Genomic DNA, 27,291 nt, shown 5'->3' on the forward strand with positions numbered 1-27,291 from the left:
GAGAATATACTACAAAATATACCTACTCCTTATATATGCAGCATGCTAATACGACTGTGAATACAGTATTCTAAATGAATAAATTAGGTAAACATTTTTATCTTAGGAAAAAGTGTTTTAATAAAACTTCTTAAATAGCTACCTACTATTTTCAATCCGCAACTCACGAAGATCTTATTGGTGCGACTTGCACATTGCGACTATATTTTTTTCGATAATGTGTCACATTTCACATCACAATCCTAAGACGTCAAAAGGTCCTTCGTAGCGTCTCTGGTATAGCATGCCGCAGGTTAGGTTACATACTTATTATGTTGAAATCTTATCTTCTAAACCGTCAACCTCATTTGGTACATGTCGGATGATTCCGACAGCTTCGGGTCACATATCTACTGTCAAAGGGCAGCCGGGGTCATAATAGTCTGGACTTATATGTATCTTACATGTAGAGCCTATTAATACCGGTTTAATTCCATTGCGTGAAATGCTATGCTTGATTACTACAATAAACTCAATCTTCTGCCCACACCTCTCGTTAAAGTCCTTTGTTAAGTGTTCTGGGCATCATAACACAATTTAGAAACCCATAACAGAAGCCTATGTTCAGTTTCCTATTTTCAATACAAAAGATTGTTTATAATAAGTAATTTAACACCTATTAAATATATATATATTATCTCTTTTCAGGTGTGCATTGCATCTTAGAAGGAAAGATCATTTGGTATGTACCTATTCTTTCAAAGAACATGTCTAATTCTATTTTATTTTATTTTCTCTTTCCCTTCAACCTAGCGTAAGCTACTTACCTCAAAAACAAATGAATAAACATAACCGTGAGTTTGCACTGATGAAACATTTAAGTACTTATATTAAAACATGTTGAAAACTCTGTTTTCTCTTAATATATCCAATTGTGTTTGTTTATATAATTTATTGAAAATGAAAATTGTTCGTCAAGAAATGTTGATATCTTGATATTGAAAGAATTTACCCGATTTTCAGCAGTGCGAACACATATTCAACAAGTTAAGGTATATAGTAGGTACGCGAAAGGTCAAAATGGCAATCGGGGGATGAGGCGGGGGATGCCCCGCACATCCGCACGTCATCCGCTATCCTGCACCGGCTTAACGCGGGGACTGTGTGGGTGTGCGAGGGTCTCCACCCTGATTGCCATCTCGACCTGTCGCGTACTATATACGAGACTCGTCAGTCACATAATTTATGACGACCTGTTAATTTTTGGTGCAAACTTACGGTAATAATATTATACATTCACGTATAATTTATACATAGATACTGTATAATCAATTTGTATCTAGTAAGAGGACATCTTAATTGTCAATCTTAAAATGGCGTTACATCAAAATTGCTTAGTGCTACGGAATAATATGTTATCTACATAGTTTAATATCGTAAGGTGTAACCTATTAATGTAGTGATTATGTCGCAAAGTGCATCTATGGCTGAGCGCACACTGGCAAGAATGTATACGAAAATAAATAATTATTAGCAATATCATGCATGTATTTTTGATGCGTGTAAACTTTCTATGTGTTGCATCGTCTCATCAGAATCATTATTATCAACCCATCGCTGTCTCACTACTGAGCATGGGTCTCCTCATAGAATTAGAAAAGGCCAGCTATAGTCTACCACGCTAGCCTAGCATACTAGCGTGCTACCTAGCTACCTACTCTCAGGCATGTAGGTTTTCTCGCGATTAAATAATGCAAAGTGCTATTTAATTGCTTAAAATGCACGTAACTCCGAAAAATTAGAAATGCTTGCCCGAGTTTGAATCCTGACCCCCCGCGACCTGGATCACCTACTTATATATAATGTGTCGTATAGCAACGTATTATTTTTGTGTCAGCGTGCATCTTAGTCGACGGGAAGACGGGTGGAAGTAGGGTGGAAGTAGGGTGGAAGCCTAAACTGGTAAGGGTGGTTATTAGATTAGCGTTTTTCTACGCGTATTATGCTCGTTCTGGCATAACGCGCTACATTTCGCGGTTCAATCAATCGCCGAATCTTATTTCGGTGCGTTCGCTCAAACTAATGCAGCAGTGGGGATCACTCAGTAGCAAAAGGTACCTACTCCAACGAAGAAATGACTTACACGTATATGAGCTTAACTATCTATAAACGCGTTTACGCTCTTGCGGGATGCGTGTGTAATATAAACACGTTCAAAAAACTAATCTTAAACCGCTTTAAAATCAGCTGCTCAGCTGCGCCTAAGTACGACTTTACAAGCGATTGCTAAAGCGATAAGTTTCAGTGTGCGTCCAGCCAAATATTATCAAAGTAGCGCAATTTGGTTTATATCGATCGCTGATAATGAAGCGCAGATTGAACGAGGATCATTAAGATGCCTTAAGCGCAGTGCAGGTGTTAAAGCGATGCAAACTGATTTGGCTATTTACCAATTTACACTACCGAATCTTTAGTATACCTACTTACTTAATTTTAATAAACAAACCGGCAGCAACTTCGTTGATATTCTGCATTGTTTTGTTTTGTTTTTGGGATTTTTAAAAAACCTAAATCCACGCCCACTGAGTCGCAGGTATCATCTAGTTTGCTATAGTCCGCTGAAACAGACAAATCTGTAATACAGTACAACATGCGGTATGCACCGCCCGCCTTCCCACAGCTAAACATGCAGGGAAAGCCAGTCACCAACCAGGGGGATTTGTGTCGTGTCGTGTTGCGTTGTGGTTGTGCGTATTTCTTGCTTGGTGGCTGTCTTTTCTTGCATGTTTAGCAGTGGGGCGGGCGTGCATATCGCATGCTGCGTGTTGCACATACAGATTAAATTTTTCTGTTTCAGCGGTTTATATCAAATTAAGTTTTTTGGTTCTCTGTCCTTTACAATCACTGTGTTATTTTCTTAATACGGTACGGTATAATTAATTAGGAGGTTTCGCATAGATTAGCTTGAAATTACTTAAAACGCTCAACTGTGTCGCGAAATAATCCGTAATCAATTTCACTAAGTGCAGCTATCAAACGCCGTAAAGTTACGCAATCTAGTTTATGTAGTCGTTGTTGATAACAAACTGAACGGGGTTCATTAGGATGTTTTAAGCGTTGCCTTAAAGTATCAATGGCGGCTCAACCCGCCTAAAGTGACATTGCGTATCGTAGGAATTCGCGAAAAATTATTTCCGCTGAATTTGGATGTGTCTGCCAGCCCACTGTAACTAACAGAAAAATAATTAAATATCACTACAATACAGTACCTACATACAAAACTGTAACAACAGTTGACGCATGTATCGACGTTAAATATCTGTGTTATTTGGTATCTAATTATTTATCTACTCTACGCAATGTAAAAATCAGATTTTACATTATGAGCATTTGAAACTTGAAAGAATTGCTACAAACTTAGCACAATTATTAATATGTAAATGTTATTAATTTATTTTATTCATCAATATTTATTCCGGGTTATTGTTTCAAGTTTCAAAGTCTCATATCAATCTCTCATCAACTCATATCAAAGTATCATCTTATATTACGGATATTCGCATTCGCATCCCACTTAATGTGGAGCTTTTACGGATGCGGATTCATATTTGCAACAATTAGTAACAACCTGCAAAGAAATTAGGCCGGGCCAGAGTGACGCGTGCCTCGCGCGTGTTTGCTCGTTGATATCTTCGTTCGCTAAACATGTACAGTGCGACCCAACAGGGGTGTTAGATGGCATAAACAGTCGCTTAAGTACTGAGTAAACATACATATTATCACAAACGTCACTGGCAGCAAGCGTGCCGTAGCTTAGTGGTCAGAGCGTCGGGTGCGATCCCAGGAGACGCGGGTTCGATTCCTGCTGGTCCGCAATTTTTGATATGTAGGTACAAATTTAAAATTATTTAGATTTATTTTTACTCGATTAGAGTATTTTCATAGTGAAAAATTCTCGTCATCGCGTAGAGTTCTTTAAAATGCTGAAACGTACTTTTCTCAATTTTACGGTCAGCTTAGTTTAGCTGTGATGTTTATGAGCAGCCATTTCCATGACACTTTAGTGTCCCATTTATGCGGCACTGCGAACTTAACGCTATTTCCTTAAAAACTTGCCTGCGAACGAGATATGTATTTTATTTCGAAATTTCCATGACTGTTTTCGGAGAGATGAGACCAGCCCCCCAATTGTGTAAGAATAACCATTTCATGGCTATGTGAAAAAATGTTAACAGCGAATCAACCAATCAAAGGGCAGAATTTCTTGACGATTGCGATAGCCATGAAATGGTTATTCTTACACAATTGGGGGGCAGGGTCGTGAACTGTTCCACCTCATACTTTAGCTGCTCGATTGCCGTAGAATGACAGCTATATGTTACGATCCCAATCACCTCTGATATGATAGACGCTCGCTCACTATTAGCTACAATGCATTGTTGCAACAAGAACCGCACAAATTTAGCCAATCACAACAGTTGAGATTGTACTTAATAATGATTGATGCAGGGTTTACGATATCGACTTACTGGTGACTCAACTTGAAACTAACAATTTTTAAGGATCCGGATTTAGTGTCAAATAAAAAGCGCTCCACAGTGTAAATGTCTTGTTTCTAGTATTGCAACTTCATCGACACCTGGAACATTATCGTCAAGTGCCATGTGTGTCCAGGCCTTTAAATTGCCTACCCACGTAAAAGTTATCGGGTTAGCTCGGCTAGTTTCGAAGCGAACTAAGATTAGTCTGGTAACGTTCCTACATGAGTTCCTAATATTTGAGAAGCGTTGAGCTAAAGGTGATCGTACACCAGAGATGACCTTATTTCCGCTAAAGCGGGTTTTATGAACGTTAGCGATATGGAAAATATCTCCTACTAGCCCTATCTGACGTGATATCTATTTGCGCATTTCTGGGTTGCGCTCGATGCTGCTGACATTACACACCTCTTACGGCTCTGACAGTTCTTGCACTTTCTATGAATCTTGTAAGTTTTAAGTACCTACATAATATGCGATGTCCTTAACCAGACAATTTTCGACTTGAGTATAACTTTGCTATATTTTAGTAAAACTTATTCATGGAAAATTTCGTACTGTCTTCGCCTCACGTCCTTAAAATAAATGTGTAATGTATTCGTGGTACTGTCGACAAGAAACTCCGTATAATAGAGATGTCACATTTCTCTAGAAAGTGGGTCGGCTTTATGACCATTTTCTTAGCTGGTATAAAGTAGGAGAAAGGTAGATAATTTTCAAATCAACACGTGCATTTAAGTATTTCTTGTCATCATTATGATCAACCTATCGCCGGTTCACTACAGAGCACAAGTCTCCTCTCAGAGTGAGAAGGGTTTTGGCCATCATTATGATGTACTAATTTTTTTGTGCTTGTACATTTTATTGTAATATTTTATCACAGCTTATCGGTGTTACACAAATGTAAACGATGTTTATAGAATTACTATTACCGTCCGCTGCGACCGACAAACCGACAAATAAAATAGTTGATTCGAGCAAATAGACATACCTAATATGAATAGAACAAAGAACTTTAGATACTTTACCTACAGTAGTCGGCAAGAAATATTGTACACCGTCCTTTACAATGAGATGTTGGCTTTGTAGAGCGTTGTCTCTTTCACTCATACCTATGTGACGTTTTGTCGGTCTCAACGACAGCGACAACGCTGTACGAAGCCGCTATTTTCTGCCGTGTCTGTATGAGCAAACTTTGAAGCAGATGCCCAATAAAAAGGCGGCTTAAAATTGGCTACCGCTCCTCGTCGGCCTTTGACAAATAAACAACCGCCCAGGCAAAATGCGGTTGTCTGCGTTAATAATAAAAATATCGGATCGTCCTAGATTCGTCTCAGATGATTTAAGAACTTGTGCAATCTAACTTCATACTAACTTTGCCGATAACTGAACCCCGTCGTAAAATTCTTTAAGTAGTTTTTGACAACAACAGTCAGACAAATAGCCACTAAAAAGTAGTTCCTATCTTTATACGTACGTTACAATCGATGATTTTTGATCATACTAGTTATCAACGTATAATCATGAGGTTTATCAGACAGTTTTTGGAAACGACGTTTTACAAAATAATTTGCGTAACTACTGAGCCCTATAATATTATGCCTGTTTTGACTTATGACACGCATTTAAGTTTTTTTTTAAATATTAATAACTAATTCTACAGATTTTTACCCTTGATGATAATGTTTCTACAATAGCAATTTAAGAAAATTTTACATTCTTATGGCTTTAACGTAACAATGTTCAGTTTCATAATGAAACTGATGAAAACCTGCAATATTTCTATGACTATGGGCAGACTATCAATATTCTATCCGGACGCCTTATCTGATTTCCGGAGGGCGCGTATTTGAGATGCAATTTTGATGTGATGTAGACGACAATGACCGACCGGCGGCGCGGCGTCTTGCTGACGCGGCCGAGGGTTGTGCTCGGGCTACATTCGGTCCAAAATATTATATTATTATACATATTCTTTTTCACCCGACTACGGCAAAGCCAAAAGGAAGAGTTATGATTTTGGCAGTCTATGTCTATGATTTTGGTATTTATGTGTATTTCACTGTAGCGGCAAAACTACTGGGCCGATTTTGATGATTGAGGTGTCAACTAATTTGTTGTTATGGTCCGGGTGACATAGTGCGGGTGTGCGGGGCGCCCTTCGGCCTCATACCCCGATTGCCATCTCAACCTGTCTCGTACTCTTAGATATAAAGATTCACAAGGTTGTATCTTTATATATTTTTTAATTAATAAAAAATAATAGTTGATTGTCTACGCCATATAACACGAGTAGAGGCGATTGTGACCCTCCGCCTGCAAGTGACGCGTCATTTTCACCGGCTACCCTTTGTGGATTTTTCGGATGGTTTATTTTATTAGCGCCGGTGGTGAAGTGTTATTAGGCTTGGTGAAATTCCTACAAAAAAGTCACGTAATATTGGCTTTCTTTTGTAGGTCCTTTTGTCTACATTAAAAGCTTGAATTTTAAATTTTTTATAGGTTTTATTACTGCAAAATAAAAATGAAAACTTAGATCTAGCTTTAATTTACAAGCCTGTTTCGCTCAACGGTCATAGAGCGGACTGAAATCTGAAAGTTTGACGATTCCAACCCCACCCGTTGAAATGCTATCGTTTTCAAATCTAGGCTTTTAAATCTTTCGTTAATTATAGAATTACAAAATATTTTATGAGAAACGTCCCTTTCATCAGTAGGTACCCTTATTATACATAAATGCGAAAGTGTGTTTGTTTGTTGGTTTGGTGGTTTGTCCTTCAATCACGTCGCAACGGTGCAACGGATTGACGTGATTTTTTGCATGGGTATAGATAAAGACCTAGAGAGTGACATAGGCTACTTTTTGTCCCGGAAAATCAAAGAATTCTCACGGGATTTTTAAAAACCTAAATCCACGCGTACGAAGTCGCGGGCATCAGCTAGTATTCTCATAATGGAATACACCTATCTATAAAATTATAAAAATACCTGTTTAGAAAATTATAAAAATGATAGTAAAGTAATAGAAAATCATCGAAATGAGTACGAAAATTCAAATGTTATAATTTTAAACAAACAAACAATTAATATTTTCCATTTTATAATGAGTATACTTACGTAGTGTAAAAATGATCATATGTTTACGGAATATTGTGTAAAGTTGGCTTTGCAGAATTTTTAGGTTCACATTATTAGCAGGATAGCGGGTATCAGCTCTGTAGGTATTTGATATGCAGATTTGTGGTAAGTTGATTCACCAGAGTTTGCCTACCGTTCATTTTAGTGAATAATTGTGGGTTCATCGTAACATGAAAGTTTAGAAGAGGTGGTCTTGGTTCGAAAATTTTGCAAAGCCAGAAAATAATATTATGATTATTCAATTCTATTCAATTCAAATTTCTTTATTGCAAAATAATGGACGTTTCAAAAACAAAAAGGTACACAAGTATTGCCCTTTGGCATGCAATATGTTATGATATACCTAACAACGTGTACATATTTTTGATAAAATTAGTCACATTAAATACTTACTTAGCTACAAAAAATTTAAATGATAGCAGTAAAATGTTAAAATTAAAACTTTTCTAAGAGGTAATCATTAATCGAGTAATATGTCTCTTCTAACAGTAGTTTTAAATTTTCTCTTAAATAAAGGAAGTCCTCGCGTCTCCTATGTACCATCGCGTCTACTATGTACCTAGAATCTAGATAGTAATTTTAGGTTCTAATTATATTATTTAGTTTTCAGCTTAGATAGAAAGTATTTTTAATTTGACTTTTATAATATTTTGTATCACTACCCATACCTACTATTAATATTATTATAAATGCGAAAGTGTGTTTGTTTGTTGGTCTGTCCTTCAATCACGTCGCAACTTGACACACGTCGTGATTTTTTGCATGGATATAGTTAAAGACCAGGGAGAGTGACAAAGGCTACTTTTTATCCCGGAAAATCCAAGAGATACCTACCACAGGTTTGATAGAAAACTAAATCCACGCGAACAAAGTCGAGGGCACCATCTATTGATTTTATAAAACAATGAGAAAGGTTGTCTGTCCATCTGTCTGTCTGTTTGTTTGTTACTTTTGCAGGGTCCATCCGCTTAAGCAGTTTTTACGAAATACACAGCTATATATTGTAGCTTGCATCCCGGAGACGGGCATCGACTTCATATCCCCGAAAATTAATGAGTTCTCTTTTGAGCAAAGTATGTATAGGTATGTAGAGTTGTAGATATGTTAATTTCAATAGAGTTGTCACTGGATTTTTAAAAATCTAAATCCACAGTTCCAACAGTTAGGTAGCTACAAACAGTTTCTTGCTTTAGGTAGATATAGGTAGAACTTCTATGCCGTATCCGTAGGCCGTATCTACTTGTGTGGCATTGTTCACATTGTATCATAATCCAACGAGATAGGTCTAGGTACTCCTATATTTTCACCAAACAAAAAAAAATCTAGCCCACGTAATCATTTTTCACCGGTAATTTAATACTGTAAGCAGAGTACCTACAATTAGTGAGACATGCTCACGTTGCAGTTCCCACGAATAACCTTTTTTTTCCGAAACTCGTTTTCATGCGACTAGGATTCCGTAAAATCCCAGCTCAAAATAATTTTCGTTCCGAATATCTCATGCAAAACATTTTTAGACCTGAAACACACGCAGCGCGCCAAGGAATCTGTTTGGTAGACGTCACACTAAACTCGCGCGTACGCGAGCATGATTTTATTACGAACGACCTCTACACAAGCGCTAACTGTATGAAATACGCCTACCTAGAAGCATATTTGTATTTTACAGTAGCTACTGACCCCCCACTAGGTGAACGGACGACATCACGAGTCACAGGGAGGCACTGGATTCAGGCGGTGAGAGACCGAGACGTGTGGAAATCCCTTCAAGAGACCTATGTCCAGTAGTGGACGTCTATTGGTTGCTGATAATGATGACTTGACCGTGATGCGCGGCGTAGCTAATCAACACTTGAATGTCGTGCAATCTTCTGAAATCTATCCCAAAGTGTCATTGGATGTGAGCAACCGCAATGATCTTTATTATTATTATTTTTTAATAATTTTTAATTCTGTACAAAGCCATTTACAAATGTTGTCTCTCAAATGTCGCATGTCGCTGTCACGAATCACAGTCACGTCGCTCAAAGTCTAATACTTACTTACTTATTTACTAGATACTTAATAGTAGGACCGACGTGGCAACGACGACGCTCCATTGCAGGAGTTTAAACCACGCGACCGCGATACTGAAGTGTCGCGTGATTGACTTAGGTATATTAAATGTCAAAATATTATGTTAAATCTCAAATGCTCTCCCTATATTTTTATACGAAGTAGGTAGTGAACAAGTATCCCTAAGTATAATAAGTCGCCGTCGCGCGTCGTGATTGCGTAGTTCAAATTCTACCTTCACTCACCTCTGTGCATCAGATCCTTTTATTACAACTTCTAGAAGACAACTCTCCGTCGCGCGTTGTGTATGTTGCTAACTTTATATTCGTAATATGGAGTTTTAATTGCGAATATGAAGCGGTAAATCAGTTTTCGCTTTAGTAACCATGTAGAGACACTCGTAAGTGGTGGACGTTCAGAATCAGGTTTAATTTTAAATTGCATGGTGAAAAATGTTCGTGTTAATAACGGTGCTTTAAAAAATCAATAGGTAGAAAACGCATATTTTATAGGACCTACTATAATTAATAGACTGAATAGCGAAATGTATATACTAAGTTTAATAGATTAATATACCTACCACAGTATACTGACCTATATTAAATCCGTAAATAGGTACGTAAGAAGTTCAATATGGTAATTAAATCCACCCATACTTCCATACTAATAAGTATTATAAATGTAAGTGTGTCTGTTTGCTGACTTTTCACAGCACATCCATTTTTATCTTTATGCCGAAAAATCGAATACCCTTGGAATTTATAAAACCTTAAATCCTTGGGGATTCAGTAACGGATATCATGTAGTAGATAATATATACAGGAAAATATAGAGTTATTATCGAATCAATTCAAATGTAAATATTGGTCAGCCGACTTATTTGCACTTGTATTGATTTATGAAAGCCATAAATCTAACGAGAAATTAATCAAAGTCGCTTTTGTTGACCATGCCACGTGTTCACGTGTTACTTGTCCTAATTGTAATAATGTTGTGGGAAGTTGAAAGTTAAAATGGAAAATAGGTATCTGGTTATACCGGCCAAGTGCGAGTCAGGCTCGCGCAACGAGGGTTCCGTACTACAGTCGTATTTTTTCGACATTTTGCACGATAATTCAAAACTATGATGCATAAAAATAAATAAAAATCTGTTTTAGAATGCACAGGTGAAGACCTTTCATATGATACCCCACTTGATATAGTTATCTTACTTCAAAAATTGAAAATCCTTATTATTAGTTTATGACTACAATCTAATTTTTTTTGTGTGATATAACCACACAAAAAAACATTCACGGTTGTCAGATTTTTCCCCTAATGTCAGCTACAAGACCTACCTACATGCTAAATTTCATGATTCTAGGTCAACGGGAAGTACCCTGTATGTTTCTTTACAGACCGACAGACAGACAACAAAGTGATCCTATAAGGGTTCCGTTTTTCCTTTTGAGGTACGGAACCCTAAAAATCTAACCTCTTAGAAACCCAACTTTGAACCTGCGCAGTGGGTAAGATCTATAAGGTATTGACGATCGCCCTGGCGCAGTGGGAGGTCCCGGGTTCGATTCGCAGCAGGAGAAATTTAGAATTTTATAATTTCTAAATTTTCTCTGGTCTGGTCTGGTGGGAGGCTTTGGCCGTGGTTAGTTACCACTCTACCGGCAAGCGATTTAGCGTTCCGGTACGATGCCGTGTAGAAATCAAGGGATATGTGTTTAATAAAAACTGCCATAACCCTTCCAGGTTATAGCCAGCTTCCATCTTAGTCTGCATCAGCACTTACCATCAGGTGAGATTGCAGTCAAAGGCTTATTTGTATTTAAAAAAAAAGGTTGCCGGTGGAGATGTCTATACTGCCGCGCGATTGTTTCGTTTGTCATTCTTTCTCTTGATGCCTAGCTGTAAGCAGACGGCAGTACAGTAACTATTCTTATGCGCAAACATGTTCACTCCACCAGCCTCCGGAGCTCTTTCTTGAGCCAACTATAATAGCCCGGTCAAAATAGACATTCAAGGTTACAATAATTCGCATAGAGCTAAAAATTGGTATGAATGTTGGGAACACCATTATAAAATGTATTTAATTGTAAAATGTCTCCATCTATCCCACATTTGCAAAAAAAAAATATTCAAAGTCAAAATTTACAAAAATGGGTTTTCTTCATTTTTCAGTAACAGTACTTACGCAACTTACGCGTCGCCGAATCAACTATTACCTACCGAATTTCAAACTCAAATAATTTATTCAGATTGTTAATTAATGGATTTAAAGGACTATTCATTCCAAAATAATCCTAACTACTTACTTATAACAATAATATTTTAAAGTAAATTTTTAGTATATAAAACGTTCATGCGTAGGTATAAACATTGATGATTTTCACGGTACGTTTAAAAAGGAAAATTAGAGTATCGCATTTCATAGGCGGCGTCGTCTAACCTTATTTAACTAGATAAAAGAGCCTCTCTAATAAGGAAAATCTTGATCAAATTCCGTCACTGCGTAGATTTCACTAAAGAACTCCTTAAAAGTAATCAAAAATATTTGGAGCAAGTAAAAATTTCCTTTAAGAAATTATTTGAAGTTCCTTAACGCGCGTTTTCTTTCCGATCGGCACCCTTAGTACGACTGTTCATCTCTACAAAGTTGATAGATTTTGAGCATCGAAATATTATTACGTAAAATTGAAATGCCCTTGAAGGCCCTTGTGTTAAAGTTGTACATTTTAGGACTTCCAACTGTTAGTCAATTTTGGCTTCGTCTGAATATGACCATATTCAGACGTACCAGGTGTACTGGAAACTTAAAACAAATGAGTTTAGGTTCATTTTACTCTGACGTTATAGCTATTCGATATTCGGAATTTATCAACGTTGCTGAGATGTGTAAAATCGTACTAAGCCTAAGTATTCTGAATTTGGCAAACTTTTAACTCTGCCCGCAATTATCATTGGAATCTGGGTACGGGGTACTTGGAATGATCATAATTCAATATTAGTGCCTATAAAGGTGAGTAATAACCGCATATCCGCTTTAGAGCCTTTCCTTGTAGACCGAAGTGATAAAAAACGTCTTTACGCTTTGGGTACTTCTGCTTCATCGGTTTACATAGCTACTGAATATGTAATTTTACGGTTGCTCATGATTTTTTTGTGTACTTATGCTCAAATGCTCCTCAATCAGAATTGGTTTGTATGATTGTAATTTACAACATTGTTTTATGTCCAAATTGAAAACCTGATCCTAGAGCCCGTAGCAAACGAGGTGTTTCCGTGTTTGGTTGGTACTAATAGCTGAAAATTGTTTGGTGTAGTGTGGACGATGGTTCCTCGGCCTATGAGTTGAGAATTTTCAGCTCGGCTTAACTGCCAATGATCAACTATCAATCATAAAACAGCTGTGAAATCCTGGCATTTCACGAAATGAACAACAAATTTCTATACTTACTCCTAACAATCACAACTATTAGGCTACCTCAGCTTTTATTAAGATCCTCAAAATTTAGGGTCACGAAAGACAAAAGTTAGTGTTCTAGGTAACAGGTCTGTATTAAATATGTCTACAGACGCCTATACAAATACATCCTTTACAAACGTTGCCATATCCATAAAGTTCAAAGTAATCGCACACAATGTTCTTATTCAATAACACCGATTACTCTAAGACCTACTTTTTAAGATTTCTTTATTGTAATCTGTCATTTTGTGTTTTGTGGTACAATAAAGAATATACATACATACATACATACATAATTCTTGGTGGACAGTGGCAGTGAATAAGGACAAATTCCGGCGCGTGTTCGGGTCAGTATTGCCATGCAGTCCGTGTGAACGGACGGCGCACAGAATTTGAGATGTCCATGTCGCCTGTTCCCCTAACATGGACTACTAAATGACATGGGCTTAATGGAGTATTTAAATGGCTCGTTTGTTTCATAGTCATCAACAGTATCGCTTGGACAGTGATTTTGTATTTTTAACTAGCCTACGAGTAGTTTTTACCGGCACATTATTTTGCATAGATTTTTATCCCTTGTGAATTATTCATAGAAAAAAAATATCTTAAGAATATATTTCTTCAGTAGCCTTGATGCTCCAAACCTCCAACTACGAGTTGCTCTACCTAACATCACAGATGCTTTGTCACATAGTTAGTTGGGGCATCAACAAACAATCTAACAAACAAACTTCTATATTTTTTAAACACTTCTAGATTTGCTGCGTATGTAGGTACCTATGTTGTTGTGAATACGTACTTAGGTATATTGTGAGGCTACAGTCTACTACTATGTACTTCCTTACATTTCTCTTGAAGGAAATCGCTTTGGTTTTAAATTATAAATTACACATTACACGCTGTATACTATTACGCAGTGTGCACTGCTATTACGTCTGAGAAATTGTTCTGGACTATGTACAGCAAGAACCGTATCAAAATAATTTTTGACGAAAATGCTAACAATGCAGTATGCACAAATAACCTTTTACGCAAACGTATTGTCTCAGTTTTCGACGGTAAAAAGTAGGTTTTAGGTTCACAATAGTCCGTAGTAATTCGACTGTCAGTAGTAAGAGTTATCCAATGGCCCGTAGGCTCGGCACGCGGTGGTCGTCTCTTTAACCCGATTACGATTGCACCGAAAATACACTCTCTAACCAAATTACAAGCGCGGATTGTGAGAAAATTCCAATTTAAATGTCGCTGGACACGTTTCGAGCATTACTCTTCGCTTTTCTCCCTTCTCGTTGTTTAAAACATGTGTTTGTTTGTTTGTTTTAACCTTTTATTAGATCGCTTTGTCGAGTTTGTTAAGTTGATCCCTTAGTTGAAAAGTTGGGTATTTTACTGATTGCTGAACATAAGGAAGCTAGAGTCACTACAAAAAGAATGACTTAACCTGAAATGTGTACTTAGGTACACAGTTCAGGTTGATTCATTCTTTTCGTAGATCTTAGTTAGCTTAGAACTTTCAGAGTAACTTTAAATACTTAAATCATTTATTTTCATTTCATAAAAAATGTAAAATATATTATTTTTCATAGATCTATAAATAAAGAGATTCTTAATTCAATGCGTGACATACGTGAAAAATACTTATAAAAACTGGCTACATTACAAGTGACTTTTTATTAAAAACTAGTAGTATAGTTTTTAATATAATAATAATAGTGTATAACTAAAAATAGTAATAAAACTACTTTTAATACGGGGTTTAGGCTCCGAATATGAATTTGTCCCATTCGGTGTCGAGACCCTTGGTCCGTGGGGTCCTAGCGTTATAAGACTTTTTAAGGAAATAGCAAAAAGGTTAGTCGACATCACAGGAGACCGAAGAGCTGGCAGCTACCTCGGACAAAGAATTAGCCTAGCAATTCAAAGGGGGAACGCTGCCAGTATCTTTGGAACCTTGCTTAAAGGGACTCCTTTTAATAATATATTTTAGTTATAATATTATATTTTTTAAGGTTTTAGTGTTAGTTTCATTGTTTAAGTAAATTTTTAAGATGTTCACTTTTAGATTAGTATCTTTTAGTCAGTACTTAACATTAGACATAGACTACTTTTTATTAAAAAGTAGTCATATATTGCTTAAGCTTAGATCATATTGTTATCTATTCACGTATACGTATAGTGAAAATCATATATTGTATTTTTACACGTTTGAACCATTAGTCTTCGCTTTTCGCCCTTCACGCTGTTCAAAACACATGTTTGTTTGTTTTAACCTTTTAATAAATCGCTTGTTCGACAAGTTCGGAAAGTCGGTCCCTTATCCGACAAGTTGTTTTGTTTTCCTTTATTATTATTCCGAATATTAATAAAATGTACGTTATAGGTGGTTATTTATATTAAAATATGTATAAGATTCTATATTATGTTGTCATATTATAATACATTATCTCATCTGCATCATACTAATATTATAAATACGAAAGTGTGTCTGTTTGTCTACCTGTCTGTCTGCAAGCTTTTCACGGTCCATAGGTTTGACCGATTTTAATGAAATTTGATACAAAGTTAGCTTAGCTTCATTCCGGGGACGGACACGGACTTTTTATATCGGAAAATCAAAGAGTTCCTACGGGATTTAAAAAAAACCTAAATCCACACGGTTCAAATAAATTGGCAGGTCTAAAAGTAACCCTTTTCACTATGTTCTGAGCCGAAAAACTAAGTACACTACTTTTAGTCCAGTAAATTTAAGTTCGTATACCTACCACGGAATTATAGCACTGTTTGCATAAAAATAGACTTATATTACATTTTGCTGATTACAATAATTGATGATACGTGAAAATAATAAAACTGGTTTACGTAAACGCTTTTCAGAATATCGTACGAGATACATTTGAATTTCGCAAATTAGTTAGACGATTGATATTTCCACTAAACCATACTGGTAATTGGTACCAGAAATACGCGTTTCTATTTGATCAATCAAACAACCGTTTGAACTATTGCCGAGATCTGTGTTACAACTGGAATAGCAAATTACATCGAAAGCTTCCTGCATATCTTGGCTCTAAGATAGTTGTTTCTTGTTAGTGGTATTATTCCTCTAATAGATGGGTGCAGTGGTAGCGTAGATATCTCAATAACTATTTTCTCCTGTTTCTCATTAATTGTGCATAATTTTGTTGAAAACAAATTTTAGGCTAAAAGCCAAACAACTAGGGTAAAATTCAACATGTTCCTATTGATTTCATTGTTATTTTTACGATAATATTTACATTAAATATAACCGATTAAGAGACCCTTTGCAATATACGTTGGCTTAAATATTTTATTTAATCATGACCGACTATTATTTTTACAATCTCACCTATCAATTAGCCTGCACTGGCTCACGACTGGGCAAAGGCCTCCCTTAGATATTTTCACCACTCCCTATTCTGTGCCTTTTCAGGTCAGCCAACTGTAAATGTAAATCTACTCAGTTAGATTTTATAACATGTAGGTAGGTAAGTATTATAAAAAATGGAATGAATAAAATTAACGCATTTGGGTCACATTCCTAGATTGCCATCTTTGTTATATGTAACAAAGATGGCAATCTGTCTTATCATTGTGATTGTGATTACTGTGTATCATCTGTCTTATTCAACAACGAGAACGATTTTATACACCAAGTAATATGAACATAATATAGTATTTAAAATTATTTAGAAATTTCCTTGAAGTGTAGGTAAAAGCACTATCATAAAAATTATAAAATAAAATATGGTATAATCGTAAACGGATCGTGATGATTTGATGAAACGTCGTGATTTGATTCTCATTCAAAGGCGTCACGTTTAAGAACGTTATAATTCGGTGATGGACAAACTCTACATAATAATTTGTCTCACCTCACTGTCACCTCAATATTAAATTCCCCCAACTAGGCCTCAGCACAAAATATTTATGCTCTCCAATGGCTATGGCTATGTGTTATGTTTATAAATATTTATAACTGGTATTTCGTCTGGTAATTTTTCGTATTAAAATATTCAATGTCCACTGCGTCGAATATCAATTATTCACGTATTAGCATTTAATTAGTTGAGCCAAACATTAACCAATCGGTGCTGAATATTGAATAGCGGTATTAGTATGAACTGTATTGTCTATGATTGTATTGTATCGGTACAATTAGTGTTTGTGCGTAATCACTAATCGTCCATGCATCGCAACGCGTCACGTCGCGTCGCCTAGATCCGATTAGCACGCGTAGGTTGAGCTTGTTAAAATGCGTATTCAAAACTAGCGGTGATGGAGGACCATTATCTGGGATAGACTGGTGCATTTGAAATTTTATAAATACATTTCGTATGTTAGTGTTGTATTCTTGCAAACAGTTGGAATGATTCAATAAGTATATCGACTATACTAAACTGGTAACCGGTAAAGTCTGTTCACTAACATAGTGTCGCTACCCAACTTGTGTTTATTATTTATATTCGTATTTTATTACAATAACCATAAGAGTAATATAGTATTCTATTTTATTCTTAGAATAGTAAACATTTATTTATCAAACGCATTGAAAAATAACATAATATAAGCAAAATATTAAGTGTGCCTGCGGGTGTAGCGACACGTCAGCGAACAGACTTTAGGTAACTAGCTACTTACTATCTCATTTATAACAACTTTACTGGATGAAGGAAAAAACTTGTTTTCTTCAGTTAAGTAGGGATTGTATACACCTGTCAATGTGGTGAAACCTCGCTAGTGTACGTGTTTTTCAAAATTTTGCACCAATATGTTATCTTGTCTCGAACCATGCGACACTGTGGAATACAAAATACTTAGGTACCTAGTGGAAAGTGAAATCGTCAAAATTTTCAGATCTAAGGACATGTTGCTAGTTCACAGTCGAAATTCTACCAATAAAAGATTACCTTTATCTACAATTGTAATCATTTAATCAAAGTATTCATAACCGACATCAAAACGATGGCTTTAATCTTTGAATTCATTGCGTATTTTATATTGCAGATCAAAGACTTTCATGATTTTTTTACCAATGGCTTAAAGCTTGTGATGTGAATTTTCGATAGCTGCGGTTATTCTTTTTGATATTATTTCTTACAATTTTTCTATATTCTTTGTAATCTTATAAGCAACTGGTTTATGCCTGTTACTTCGTCCGCGGAGCTCAAAAAATCCTTTCTTAGTGGTAGTTTACGATATAGAGAAAAACTACCTATATGCATAATTTAAAGTTACTACACCCAAGTAGGTATTTGAACTGTATATTACTATTTATATACTGGTTTTATATACATACGACATACGTACCTACTAGATTATGCCCACAACTAGGATTTTCAAAAATCCCTTAGGAACTTTTACACTTCCGGGAACAAAAAGTAACCATCCCTACGATGCAACCTATTCATTTCTAGACGAGGGATGAGTCTAGTATGCTATGAGAGCATTATGAGAGTGATTATTTGTTATGTAGATATGACTGTATCCATGATTCATAAAGGCAATTTAAAGAACCATCAAATAAATTCCTAACACATACCTACCTACTTAGTTAAAGATTCTTATATCTATGATGCATTGCAGACAATTTGTTTTGCAAACTAACAGTATAATTTTTGAATCTTGGTAAATCAGTATTAAATAGATAGGATCTAATCTGTTATTTATGTTTATCTTTATTATACTAAACAGCTAGGTATACAGGTAGATTGTTAATAGATTTAAAAAAAGTTCTGACTCACTCATACCCTTGGACCTATAAAGGTGAAATTTTGCAGAGAATAAGACCAGATTTTTCAAAATGTTCACGAGAGGAAAACCGCGGCTGCTCGATGAATGGTATCATTGTTGTTATTATATTATTATTAACAAGCTTATGCTCGCGACCTTGTCCGCGTGGACTACACAAATTTTTAACCCCTATTTCACCCCCTTAGGAGTTGAATTTTCAAAAATCCTTTCTTAGCGGATGCCTACGTCATAATAGCTATCTGCATGCCGAATTTCAGTCCGATCCGTCCAGTAATTTGGGCTGTGCGTCAGTCAGTCAGTCAGTCAGTCACGTTTTCCTTTTATATATTTAGATTTAATAGTCACACAAGTGTCCTATCGTAATATTTGCCTCGAATAACATTTCCAATAGGTATTAGCTAAGGCCAGTTACATACATGTACACATACCTACGAGTTTCGGACAGGTACAGTGGTTCAAATTAGCATTAGGTACGTGCGATGCCTTGACATGACACGAGACACGGCACCATTGACCATATCTATCTATGCCTACCTCATGCGTTTTAGACTGTGTTTCCACCAAAGATGTCTGCGCATGATGTTGTGAGAGGTGTGTAAAATACATCAATAGGTAGTATGAAACATAATAGTCTATTTATAGCTAAGCTCATCATTAGCCCCTAAGTTTAATTATCAGTTAAAAGGAAAATAATCGAAAGTGTGTCTGTCTGTTTATCTGCTACGATAATATACAGCCCATCCATTTAACCGATTTTGACGTAACGACATAGGGCTTTTTGTCCTGGAAAATCAATGAGTTCCCACGGGATTTAAAAAGACCTAAATCCAAGTGGATGAATTTGTGGGCATCATATCTGGTACATAGCTTGCTTTGAGCTTGCATATCGGAAATGTAGAAGTGAAGTAGGTACTTTTTATCCCAGAAAATCAAAACGATTTTTCAAGATTTAAACCCACCCGTACGGAGCCGCGGGCATCATCTAGTAGTTAGTTAAGTATAAAAAGGAGAAACTCACATATCAAAGTACAGCTCAAACCACTGTGTTTAAAACTTGAGATTTCACATAATATAGGTTCTCCTACTACCACAAAACTATGTTTTTTATATACTCATAAAAGGAAACTATTATCAAAGAGAATTTCAAGCTACATTATGTATAACTCTCGTTTAATATTATGAAAAGGAAATTCCCAGTCCATGCATTGCATTAACATGAACGTGTTCAAATCCCGTCTTAGAATCACGTTATAAAGTTCTATTCCTGTCTCGACCATTCCACTTTTGTCCATTAGCGGAATATGATAAGACCGCGCACTAAGCTCGTTGCGGTCGTTAAATAAGAAAAATATTTCTTAGATTTTTCCGCAATGGTTAGTTTACATTATTCCAGTAGCATTAAGGTCAATTTATTTTATCATCACAATCATCACCAAGATCTAAAATTAAATCCATACTAATATTATACAATATCCAAATGTTACACAGTGACAGTTGGTTCCGGCGCTTCTTTTGCTTGTTCTCAGGTGGAAGAAGCGCCGAAACTAGCTCTTAGTTTTAAGTAAGATGTGATGTGTGGCACAGTTATGTAAATAAACGTATTTTCCTTCTTCTTTCTTTCTTTCTTTCAAAAGGTCTCTCTGCTAGGTTTTCAGAGCCCATCCGTTTAACTGATTTTGGCAAAATTTTGTACTTAGTATTAGAATGAAAACCATTTTGATATACTTTAGAAGGCGTTTATTCACTGTTCACATAGTTATTATTATTTATATCAACACAAGAGCAAACACCTTTTTCCACGCGCCATCTTAGAGTGACGTTTCCCATAGATTCGCTACTCCGCAGAGCACGCCACAGATAATACAATCACCTAGTTTTTATCCGTCTAACATTAGATAAATTGCATCTCGGCTATTTGACTTAGGCTATTTTGGTGCCAGAAATCTTTGATGTTCTATCAAAGATTTCCGGAAATCAAAATACGTATTATGCCGGAAAATCAAAGAGGTCCCACAGGATTTTAAAAAACCTAAATCCACGCGGAGGATTTAGGTTTTTAAACTATGAAACTATGTGTCGGTTTGTCGGCCTCAACGACAGGGACAACACTCTACTAAACCGTTATCTTTTTCTGAAGTTTGATGTGCAATATTTTCTGCCACGAACTGTAAATTATTCCCCTCACTCTAGTTCACTCTGTCCATACTAATTTTGTAAATACTGACAGAAAACTGATAAGTAGACAAACAGATCTGTCTTCCGAACCAGTAGTAGATGCATCGGACTATTCGAAAGTACTTGTAAAAGTCTATTTGAATAAAAAAGATTTTTATTTTATTTTTATTTTATTTCTCACACTCTTCTGTCTAAATGTTGGTCTTCTGTCTGAGCTTTTCTGGCCCATCCGATTAAGCAATTTTGATGTTTGTGCATTATGTACCACTGTATCCGGGACACAAACAGGATACTTTTTATGATGGAAAATGATTTCCACGGAATTTTTGAATAGGTACCTAATTCAATCTAAGTAGACCAAGTTACGGGCATCATCTAGTATGAAATGATGATTAATGAAAATACCGACTCGAAATAATAAAAGCTCCTAAAATCACATTTACGAAGTCACTTTTTCCGTAAATATTGCCCCTAAATACTATTTTGCTGATATTAAGTATGTCATAAATAAATATTAGTGTCACTGTGTTTTCTCACAGCCACGTGGAAACATTAAAGTATATTATCATGTAAGCAGTGTTTCCTGTTCAGACATAAGCCTCGAGTTCCCATCTATGCTTTTAGCTTTTATATTTCCGACGAAATAAGTCTTCAAGAACATGCCAATAAGTCTTAAAAAGAATTTGACGCCTTCTATTACCGAGATTATTATGTTATATTTTTGTACTGAAATCGTTTTAGTATTTTTTTTGTTGCCTGGATAATATTGTAAGATCTTTATACAAGTAAATGGAAAAGTAATAATTGCTTACATTTTGACCTTCTTATTATTCTGTTTACCGTGTTTATCTGTGTTTGTGTGTGTGTGTGTGCGTGTGTGTGCGTGCGCGCTCTATATCTTAGTCTTAACTTTAATTAAACATGCTCTATCAATCAAAAAATTTACGAAAAATGGGTAGGTATCTACTTAATAAATAAACTTCCTGTTTCACTTTAACTACTTATATGTATAAGACGATGTTTAGGCACATGTCAGTAATAAAGCCTACAATAAACTCCGGTTATGGTTAAGTCTAGTCGCGTTTTTTGCCCTCATGATTTATGCCGGGTCTGCCCGGAATATGATTACCCGTTATGTCGGAAGAGTCCTTAATGGATATAAACGCCGAGCTAAAGGTCGTTTCACATTAGGAAGTAGCACAATGTGATCACAAAGTTACAGTTAAGTATAAATGACGACGTTTTGACATTTGCCTGCTACCCTTCTTTCCCTTTTTGAAATTCGAAAATACCAGCATTTTTAAGAACTCTTTAAAAGACTTGCCTAATTATTGAACATCTCTACCAAATTACTCTTTCCATTTTAAAATTACTTTATGATCTCTACCTACAATTTATTGCAATTTCATTGTACATTTTCATAGACTTTTATTTGTGAAAGTCTATATGTACATTTTCTTTACAATAACTAGTGTCATTATAAATACTATCTGTCCCGGCTTACTCACGTTTGTAGTCGACGTTAGCCCGACTAGTTTCGAACCCATCCGGGGTCCTTTTTCAAGGGAGTCCGTCCGCGCACGCGCCGCGGTTTTGACTGCGGGACGCACGTGCCGCTGCCCGTAGAGCCCGTTGTGAGGGTGGCTGGGGTGGGGGAGACAGCTGCCGATCGTCTCCCGACAGTTCCTGCTGTTCTTCATCACTGGAACCGTCACCGAAATCCAGGCACGCGAAGATAATGGTGTCCCGTCCCACGACTGATGCCCTTGTCTTAGCGTCAAAAAGCGGTTTCCACGCTGAGGGTAGCATCCATCCATTGTCACGATTGAAATTCGGGTAAACTAACTGCTAGTATTCTACTTATTTGATTCAACAAAAGTAACATAATATTATTTTGTCAATACTGATGAGATCAATTCCGCTTATAGACGTTAACATGAGCTCTGCCCCCCAATTGTGTAAGACTAACCATTTCATGGCTATCGTAATCGTCAAGAAATTCTGCCCTTTGATTGGCTGTCAAAAAATGTAAACAGCGAATCAACCAATCAAATGGCAGAATTTCTTGACGATTGCGATAGCGATGAAATTGTTATTCTTACACAATCGGGGGGCTGATTAGAAATAAGAATAGTTTATGGTTACTATTAGGTAAGTACATACCGTGTGTTAACTTGGCCACCTTGGCTACGTAGGTGTGTGAGCCGCCTTACTTAGCCGGTAAATGTGGGGTGTTTTTGTTGCATTACTCAATTGCTAACATATTGTTCAGCAGTTTGGGCGGCCGTTAACAGACCAATTGCCGTGTTATTGCTGTTTATTTTAATCGGATAATCCGGGGGTGTTCTGCTTTACAATTCAATGGGAAATTACGGCTTTTGTATGAAAAATAACAGAATTTGCCAAGTTTTACTTAGCAAAATATTTTTCTTTAGCTAATGTCTGTTGAGATTACAAAAATCCATGTTGTGGATTCAAAATTATTTTGGATTAAATCTGCTAATAAAAATTATAATTCAAAAATTTTAATAGTCAAACTTAAGGATTTAGGTTAGGTAAGTAGGTATGTACCTACTTATCTATCTTTTCCCTACCTTGACGACCTTTTTTTATATAATATATTTTGATGGAATAATAAAAAATCTGACTGAATAAAATTAATAATTTAATTATTTTACTAGATGGTGGTTTAGGTTTTTGAAAATCGCTAGGGAACTCTTTTATTTTCCGATATTGAAGTAGCCTATGTGCTAATTAAGGGTATAATGCTGTCTTCATTAAAATTTTAGCCAAATCAGTTTAGCCCTTGTGTCTGAAAGGAGTGATAAACATCCAAACTTTCTATAATTAGTAAGTAGTAAAATTGCAATACTATCCGTTCAGTAACTTGACGCGTGAGAATATATTGGCACCATTGCTTTGTTTGCTTTATTCCTTAGAAATTAGGGCTTATTATTGTGTGATATGCAATGGTACCAACATAATATGATGAACGAACAATACTTGCACCAGTAGGTATTTATCAAATCATTTATTGGTATGATGTTGTTCAAATATTATTACAAAAGTACCTACCTACTGACTGGTTCGTATTTCCCAAACAGCGAACAAAGGAAAATAAAGAAAACATTGTGGTGCAAACATAAGTTAGCGAAAGTATTGCGTCACTAAGGGTTTAAGCAATATAAAAAGAAACATAGAGGGTAGCCTGATACTATTAATGCAGGCGTAGACGGCCATCCATTCTCCCCGCTAATAAATGAAAGTGAGATACCCTATTGGATAGGGGACAACTCAATTGACTTAGTTTCCACTACGAAAATACCATTAGCAATTCTATAGCTGTTTTCCAACATTATACAGTTTTAAAATGTAACGAAGAATAGCAAAATTTCATTGTCTGAAATGACTGCAGTACTATAACAGTCCAACTGAAACGAGAGAAAACATTGTGATGTGATAAATGTAGCTAGAAATTCGGACAAACGTGTAAATCTCTACACTCTATGTTCATAAAAATATACCTAATATAACAAACTCGATGTAAACATAAAAAATCAACCACAATTTTTTTTCAAAAAAATCTCTTTCGTTGGCTGTGTGATAAATCATTTTATTCGATTTCCGAATTTTTAAGCATGTTAATTATGATATTTAAATAATATCAACATAGTTTGACGAGACAACATAAGGAGTCATTTTCTTATTGATATTTTTGAAAGTATATTTATGATATTTAAATAATTTAACATCTAATTAAGAGGTTTGAGCACTTCTTTTCTTTAAAATTTATTTATTATGTATGTACTTACCAATTTTAATCTCACCAGGAATATCTGTATAGATTTCCTGATGAGTATTGAATTAAGTTATGTATACAACAAATCTTTTTTTACTTAGTCAAACTAAAGCAAATTAAGAAGAAGAACAAACACATACAAAGTGTAATAAAGTAAATACAAAACTCTAAATATATGGTTAGCTAAGCTTCTTGAGAGGCCTAAAGTGTAATTTCCTCGTAGTTGGAACCTTGACTTATCGAATTGCAGACCCCAAACGCTCCTGACCCGGAAATTTTGTGAAAATAGTTTGAGAGTTTGAGACGTTTTCGAAAACGAGATTAAGACCTGCAAGTCGTTGTTATTAAGTTATGGACAAAACTGTACTGCTGGTTGCAAAGTTAACAGACAGTCAAACGTACTTTCACATCTAAATATATTATAAAAGGAAAAGGTGACTGACTGACGGACTGATCTATCAACGCACAGCTCAAACTATTGGACGGATCGGGCTGAAATTTGGCATGCAGATAGCTATTTTGACGTAGGCATCTGCTAAGAAAGGATTTTTGAAAATTCAACCTCTAAGGGGGTGAAATAGGGGTTTGAAGTTTGTGTAGTTCACGCGGACAAAGTCGCGCGCATTAGCTAGTTTAGGTATAATATTAACATGGAAGTATGAATTAACTGATCGGACGAATTTAAATAGCTCCTAAATATCTCAAAAGCGTTAGCGGTATAAGGAAGTAAGTATAATCTTAACCTAATTATAGGCCCGTATCCAGTCCTGATTTAATTTATTTGAAGCCACAAAAAGTCGTAAATTTAAACGACATTAACTAGTAATTTTTGCGAGCGATTACGTAATTATTTTCAGCTTCAGCAGATCGGGTGATATCCATATCCTCTGTTTTGCGGTTTGTATCGGATTGGGAATGTTTTAAAATGAAAAACAAATGAAAAAATTTGATTATTGCAATTAGTGGAATTCTGAATCACTTTCAAATTATTAAAAGATCACGTAACCATCCCTTATATTATCTAGTAAGTATAATACTCTTCTACTATTTATAGAAATAAGGCCGCATTTTCATACGTTGTTTTTAATTTCTTGTTTGTTGCAATAAAGACTTTCTAGGTTTATATATTATACCTACCCATATTTCTCGTGGCCTTTGCAGCGACTTTTTGATAATAATTAGTAGCTTGATCTGCTGGCACTGCTGGATTTTGAACAGATCTTTTTAGGAATCTAATCAAGATAGAATTGTTTAATCAACTTTAATTGCCAACTGCTCTAATGATGTATCTACATCGCAGAGAATTTTTATTTTTAAGTTTAAATTTTTTTTTAAATCACAAAAAAATTAAAAAGTGTTTTGAACAAATAAATTAGTATTTTCAACTTATAAAGTAAGATTACTATACCAAGTGGGGTATCATATGAAAGGGCTTTACCTGTACATTCAATAGATTTTATTTGTCTTTATGCATAATAGCTTTTGATTTATCGTGCAAAATGACGATAAAATACGACTTTAGTACGGAACCCTCGGTGCGCGAGTCTGACTCGCACTTGGCCGGTTTTATAAAATCATTGTAGAAGAAAAGAATAAGGTTTATAGGTACTGTATATTGAAAGCCCTAAACTTTTAGTATTACGCGTGACATTTTCACAGCTGATAACATTTTGCTTTTCGAAGGCGTCATCGTTACAAGATAAGGGAGGCCATGCACGTAATAGCTATTGGCGTAAAAATACATTTAAAAGGCATTTTTTTATTGGTGTTACGGCTCTGGGTTCTAGCTTTTTTGAATCAGCAATGATTTAACTGGTTTTACGGCTCTGGGTTCTAGCCCTTTTGAGCATATCGGCAATGATGGTAACCTCAGAACAAGGACTATATAGTACTTAGGGTAAGTACTTATTAATTCTATGGTTATATTATAATAAACTTTTATTGTTACATTGATACACAGATATGTCAGATTTGCAACTAGCGTGGCCCTCTCAGTCCCTCTCGCTCAAGCAGATTTTCTTACTTGTGAAATGTCATTCCTTCTACACTTCACGTTGTGTTTACAATTTGTAATAATATAAAGAATACCAAAGTGCTTAAAAAGTATGCCCCTTTATAACAACTTGAAGCCTTCTTGAAGCTAGCTTTTAATCGTGTATTGAGTTTTCGGCGAAGAAGTATTTATAGTTTGCGACAGGTCGATATGGCAATCGGGGTATAAGATGAGGGGACGCCCTGCACAACCGCACGTCATCCGCGCTATCCTGCACCGGGTTAGCGCGGGGGATGTGCGGGTGTGCGGGGCGTCCCCACCTCGATTGCCATCTCGCGCTAGGTAATATTACGCCTTTGCATTTTTGTTTTGGCTCTAACTTTGT

At 35.9% G+C, this 27,291-nt stretch overlaps 1 protein-coding gene across 6 annotated transcripts in view; it reads left to right on the forward strand.

The window, feature by feature from the left end:
• IRSp53 (Insulin receptor substrate 53 kDa) overlaps positions 1-27,291 on the forward strand; it is a 240,874-nt gene that overhangs the window by 130,046 nt on the left and 83,537 nt on the right. For 4 of the 6 annotated variants that reach the window (XM_069502519.1, XM_034974966.2, XM_069502521.1 and 1 more), the window contains one exon: positions 688-721. The exons of the other annotated variants lie outside the window; for them this stretch is intronic. The gene's annotated coding sequence lies outside the window, so the exon portion shown is untranslated. The remainder of the gene's footprint in view (positions 1-687; positions 722-27,291) is intronic. 6 annotated transcript variants of the gene reach the window in all.

This window comes from Maniola hyperantus, chromosome 13 (assembly GCF_902806685.2).
Source record: "Maniola hyperantus chromosome 13, iAphHyp1.2, whole genome shotgun sequence".
NCBI classification, from domain to species: domain Eukaryota; kingdom Metazoa; phylum Arthropoda; class Insecta; order Lepidoptera; family Nymphalidae; genus Maniola; species Maniola hyperantus.